We start from the raw sequence: 6,000 nt of genomic DNA, 5'->3' as shown, positions 1-6,000 counted from the left end.
GGGATTCTGAGTGGCACCAAGGAGCTCTCCTGGGATATCCCTGTCTCCTGGGGTCTGGGTTAGGAGGGGCTTTGCTTTGCTTCACCTGAGACCCTGAGTTTAAGAGGATTTTCCCTCTGATCTAACAAGAGATTTTCACTGCTCATTGCTGCATGGCACTGCCAGGCTTGTGCAGTCTGTGGTGCCATGGGCTCCTCTCCTTGGAGCTGAGGGGGCAGCTCTCCTGTCCCACCCCAGCCAGCAGTGCCACATTTCCACTCGTTTTCCTCCTGGTGGAGCATTTCCCAGTGCCAGCACTCCCAGCCAGGTGCTGTGGGGTGTGGATGGTGCAGTGGGCAGGGCTGGGGGGGCTGACACCCACCTGGGCAGGGGAGGGGCTGCAGGAGCTCCTTATAGGAGGTGCTGGTGGAAAACCCCAAACTCCGTTGGGCTGAGCCCTGGGGTGGAGCAGAACAGATTCCCAGGATCTGTGCCAGCCTTGGTGAGTCAGGGGGAGCTCTCTGGGGGGGCTTTGGGGCATTGAGGAAGGTGGAGGAGGGAGAATTTTGCTTGAAGGGAGCATCTTTCTGAGGATTGGAGCTGGGCAATTGTTCAGAGGGTGTTTTTAGCCTCTGTGGTTTTATTTGTGTCTCTGGTGAGCTCTGTTTCTCAGAACTTTATTTTCCTTATCCTGATACCGCCTGTGCTTTACCTGCCTTGCTAAAACTGATGTTATTATTTAGAAAATGCTTTGGTTTCTTGAAAGTGAGGCTCCAGTGGAACATCTTTGTGTGCTGCTGCCCCCAGAAAGGTGTCTCTAATATCTGCTGGTTTTGTCATGGTTGGAAATAAAAAGGATTATTTTGTCTTGAGAACCATCTCGGAGCTGGGTCTGGCTAAGTGGGAGCTGCTTTAGGATTTATGTGCAAACCATGAGCAGCCCGTGGTGGTCAGCTGAGTTTTAAAGCTGGTCAGGACCTTGGAGGACATTTTAGTGAACTCCTGATCAAACTACAGAAGTACAATGAGGTGTTTTCCGTGGCTGGGCTGTAGAAGCTGTACATAAAGAAGATTTACCCTGTATTACACAGTTTTAGTGTTTTTCACTGGAGCTTTTGCTTTGTGTGTTGTTCCTGTATCTCCCTTCTGTTGCATTTACTGGTTAATTCCTTCCATTCTATTCCATATATTTATGTATTTATATTTATTTGCATTTTATTAAGCTTATGAAAAGAACACTGAAAAGAAAAAGGAGCAGTTTATTTTTCTTAAGTAACAACTTCTTTTAGACACCGGGGCCATTTCCCTGTGACGTGATCCATTGCTCAGAGCTCTGGGCATGATGAGCCAGGAGCTTTTCCCAAAAGAATTCCCTCACTCTTCTACTTGGAGGTGGCCCAACCTAAACCATGAGCAACATCCTTAACTTGTGCAGAGATGACCAAATCCTCTGGGGACTGAGCAACATCCTTAATTTGGTGCAGAAGTGACCAAATCCTTTGGGGATTGAGCAACATCCTTAATTTGGTGCAGAAGTGACCAAATCCTCTGGGGACTGAGCAACATCCTTAACTTGGTGCAGAAGTGACCAAATCCTTTGGGGACTGAGCAACATCCTTAATTTGGTGCAGAAGTGACCAAATCCTCTGGGGACTGAGCAACATCCTTAACTTGGTGCAGAAGTGATCAAATTCGAGTTTTCAGTGCTTTTCCACAGATGTGTAAATACTCTGTTGGGGAAAATTTGGGGTTTGCTCATCAGAACAGGCACAAAATGGTCACAAATGGAACTTGGTGTGGCTGAATCCCTGGGCAGCCTCATCCCAGGTTGTGCTGGCTCCGTGCTGTTGGGGACTGGAGAAAAACCTCAAGTCAAACTTCTGCCTGCTAAATAATTCAGCACATTGACAGGATGATGCCTGTGGAGATGGGGATGTTGGGTTTAACCCTTTCAGGAGGGGCAGGGATCTGCTGGGTCTGGCAAATCCTGTGGTTATTGTATTTCTCTTACTTTTTCTGTCATTTTTCCTGAAAATAATCCTGCTTTTTCATGATGCTGCTGCAATAATTGAACTCCTGGAGGGAGAGGAGGGGGGAAAAGCTGCCCATGTAACTGACTGCTGCAGACCTGGTCTGTTTTGACAGATATCAGGGCTGGGAGCTGAACTTGGTCTGGGAAGGGCTCAGCATCACTGGGGTGCAGGCTGTGCCTCTCCGTGTGGACAGATCACATCCCAACACAGATTTTTCTTCATTTTTTTCCTTTTCCCCATTCATAACCTACTGACTCTGAGGGAATAAATAGAGTGGGAATTGAAGGGAGGGAACTTCCTGCAGGACAAAAAAAAAAAAATCCTTGTGGTATTTCAGTGTTTCTGTGGAAATTCAGGAGGACAATATGAGTTAAATTAGGAAAAAATCTGAAGGGAGCAATTGAAGCTCCTCTGATTTTACAGTTTATAATACTATAATACTCTAAATATTATAATTCTAAATTTACTTTTCATTAATATTAACTGTATGTTGGTAGTGGGGGATCAATACACATGGCCTTCACTAGAATCTTTTGGCTTTAGTGAGTGTTTTGAAAGTATTTTAGACTCATTGTTCAGGATTTGTCTATTTTATTTTTTTTTTGTAAAATTATGTGATTTGTGCATTTAATAGATGGTGCTAAATGAAATAAATTGGGATTTTTTTGTCTTGATGTGCTGCTTGCACTTGTCACACATGGGGGACAGTCCCATCTTCCACCTTTATGGTTTATTTCAGATGGGTTGGTGGAAAGAACAGAAAAAAAAAAAAATCTTCTTTTCTGGGTTTGTTCCTCCTTGTAAGGCTTGAACTCACATTTAGTTGCTGTCAGTTGCTCCTAAATAATGAGATTTTTGGATGTCTCAATGACTTCATTTATAATCCATAATTCAGAAGGAACTTACCTTAGGAAAGGTTGTATTTTATTGCCACTTTTTCAATATTTTGGGGTGTTTTATGAGTCCTCTGGAAAAATTATTTGACTGAGACACAATTTCCTAGCATGGATTGCTGATTAGTGATGGAATTGCTGTGCCCAAGACATCCTGGATGCTTTTTGCAGGGAAGGGAGGTTTATTGTACCCCAGTCACTATTGACATTCTCCTGCTTTGGGAAGGTTTTTGGGAGGTTTTGCTGATGCCATGTCAATTTTATTACTCTTACTTGCTTTGCTTTGTGCTCACTGCTTCCAGAAGCTGAATAAGGGGAAAATATTGATATTTTTGGTAGTTCATGTATGATTTTCCTGCTCTCAAAATCTTGGATTTTATCACCTTTTCCAGCTGGCTCTTGATGCCAAAGTGGCTTTTTTCCAGCTTTCCTTAGTGGCATCCAGGACTTGCTAAATAATTGTCTTAAAAATTGGTAATGCTACAGTTCTGTTTGGTTGCAATTCTGATTTTTTTTTTTAAATAAGGTTTAAGTTGGAGTTGAGGTTTTCTTGGCTCTTCACTGCCTTTCCAGTGGGACATTTCTTCTCCTGGCTGTGTCCAGGGCTCTTGGTGAGACCCCACGAGCAGGAGCAGAGTTTATGTGGCTCTGCTGGTTTTCAGGGCATTAATAAATAGGAATACATCAGTGGAACTTCAGCTCCACCCTTTTGTTCTCTAGATGATGGGTTGAAAAAATAAAATTCAAATAAAGGGAAATTCTGCTTGTGTTGAGGCACTGTTGGGGTGAGCAGGCTCAGCTGGCCCCATGCCTCCCACCCCAAACACCCCCAGGTTATTCTGAGAACCTGAAAATCTTTGGGACTTTCTCCCCAGAATTTCAAGCTTTGATTTTCATTTTTTGGTGTTTTCATTGTCACACCTCTGTGTGGTGGTGTTCACAGGGGTCTCAGGATGAGGGAAGAGATGAGGATCTGACTTCATGCTTCAGAAGGCTGATTTATTATTTTGTGATATATATTATATAAAACTATATTAAAATAAAGGATTTCATCAGAAGGCTTGAACAGAAAGGAAGGAATGGAGTGATAACAAAAGCTCCTGAACTCTGAGAGTCTGAGCCAGCTGACTGTGATTGGCCATTAATTAGAAACAACCACATGAGACCAATGACAGATGCACCTGTTGCATTCCACAGCAGCAGATAACCATTGTTTACATTTTGTTCCTGAGGCCTCTCAGCTTCTCAGGAGGAAAAATCCTAAGGGAAGAATTTTCCATAAAAGATGTCTGTGACACCTCTGCTCATCCAGCTTTGATCCATGCTGCTGGAACAGAGCAACATAAACTTACATCTCTTACTCACCCTGTTGCTTTTTCCACATGAAAGAACAGGGGTGAGCACCTGGAAATGTCATTTTTGGGCCTGATGTGGCCACAAGAAACCCCAAACCCCTCTGTAGCCTCCCCTGTGCCTCTGCACTGCCTGACCTACTTGTGCAGCTTCTCAGCAATTCTTCAAAGGCAGCAGCTTGGAAGGCAGGAGCCCTTGTTTTTCTGGAGAACACGGTGCTGAGGGAGGGTGTGGGCGATCTGAAATGTCTTGGGGTTTGCAAGGACAAGGAACAAATTAAGAAGGAGCAAAACAAACAATTTAATGGTGATGGAGCTGTAGCGCCAGCGAGGAGAGGCTGTGGGCGTGCATCCATCTCATCTCCCTGCACAAGATGATTCCTCACCACAGAAGGTCATAAAAACCTCACTGCTGAGTGCTGGGAGATGGTTCTGCTCCAAGCTGGAAATGCTGGAGTAGCAGGAAATATTTAATGCCTCTGTTTGCAGCAATCAGGGGGCTGTGGATGCACACCTTACCTGGGTAAATAAGCACCGAGTTGTCACCTCAGATAAAAACCAATGGTCAAACCTGGGAAATGAACTCTCAGGGCTGCTGATTATGCTGTGTGGCGTAGACATTCATTACTCAGTGCCTGATTTGGTTTTTTATCCGTGACCTTTGCTGTCTGGTGCTTTGTAATTGGTTGCAGGTGATTAGAGAGGTTTCTGATCACTCCCAAGTTTTGCTTCTGGCACTGCAATCCCAGCAAGAAAACATTGAATACAATTGAGTGATGGGAATGAGGAACGAAGGGGAGCTGGTGGTGCCCTGGCAGGTGTAGCTGGCTGAGTTGTGCTGAACTCTCATGCCAGGATGTGACATTGGGCTCTCCTGCTCTGAAGACAGACTTTGGCCCAGTAGAAAGTGCAGAAATCCAGAAGTTTTACAAGATCCCATCAGTTTTTGTTGAGCTGTGGTGGGATTGTCTCAGAGCATGAGCTTGGGGAGCTCACACAGCCTGAGCTCCTGAGGACAGGGAGTGAAGCTGGGGCTTGTACAGCTTTAGAGCAGCTCTGCTGACACCTCATTAAAATTAGGATTATTACCTAATTTCGGTATTGATTATTACCTAATATTATTACCTGCAGTTTATGGTGATGGTGACTGAAATGTGGCTATTTCCTTAAGAGAGCTGGCACACTCATCTCCTTGTGCTGCTTGGAGAGTGAAATGAAGATGTTTCATGTGGGTGGGGAAAAGCCTCAAGCCCAAACTGTGCCTGTGTCAGGATTGTCCCTTTGTGTCACCAAAGCCTGGCAGGTTCAGCTGTGTCAGGATTGTCCTGGCAGGTTCAGCTGTGTCAGGATTGTCCCTTTGTGTCACCAAAGCCTGGCAGGTTCAGGTGTTTCAGGATTGTCCTGGCAGGTTCAGGTGTGTCAGGATTGTCCCTTTGTGTTACCAAGGCCTGGCAGGTTCAGGTGTGTCAGAATTGTCCCTTTGTGTCACCAAGGCCTGGCAGGTTCAGGTGTGTCAGGATTGTCCCTGTGTGTCACCAAGGCCTGGCAGGTTCAGGTGTTTCAGGATTGTCCCTTTGTGTCACCAAAGCCTGGCAGGTTCAGGTGTGTCAGGATTGTCCTGGCAGGTTCAGGTGTGTCAGGATTGTCCCTTTGTGTTACCAAGGCCTGGCAGGTTCAGGTGTTTCAGGATTGTCCCTGTGTGTCACCAAGGCCTGGCAGGTTCAGCTGCAGTAACCTCTGGGG

General features: G+C 45.3%; 1 protein-coding gene across 1 annotated transcript in view; it reads left to right on the top strand.

Annotated features, from left to right (window-relative positions):
* Nucleotides 1-457: 457 nt before the first annotated feature.
* The window catches only part of LOC132078237 (contactin-4), a 241,624-nt gene continuing 236,081 nt past the window's right edge, over nucleotides 458-6,000 (top strand). Inside the window, exon 1 of the mRNA XM_059480279.1 lies at nucleotides 458-481. The gene's annotated coding sequence lies outside the window, so the exon portion shown is untranslated. The remainder of the gene's footprint in view (nucleotides 482-6,000) is intronic.

The sequence above is a fragment of the Ammospiza nelsoni genome, chromosome 11 (genome assembly GCF_027579445.1).
Source record: "Ammospiza nelsoni isolate bAmmNel1 chromosome 11, bAmmNel1.pri, whole genome shotgun sequence".
Taxonomy (NCBI): domain Eukaryota; kingdom Metazoa; phylum Chordata; class Aves; order Passeriformes; family Passerellidae; genus Ammospiza; species Ammospiza nelsoni.
Note: the sequence above shows the minus strand (reverse complement) of the source record. Positions and strands in the feature narration are given on the sequence as shown.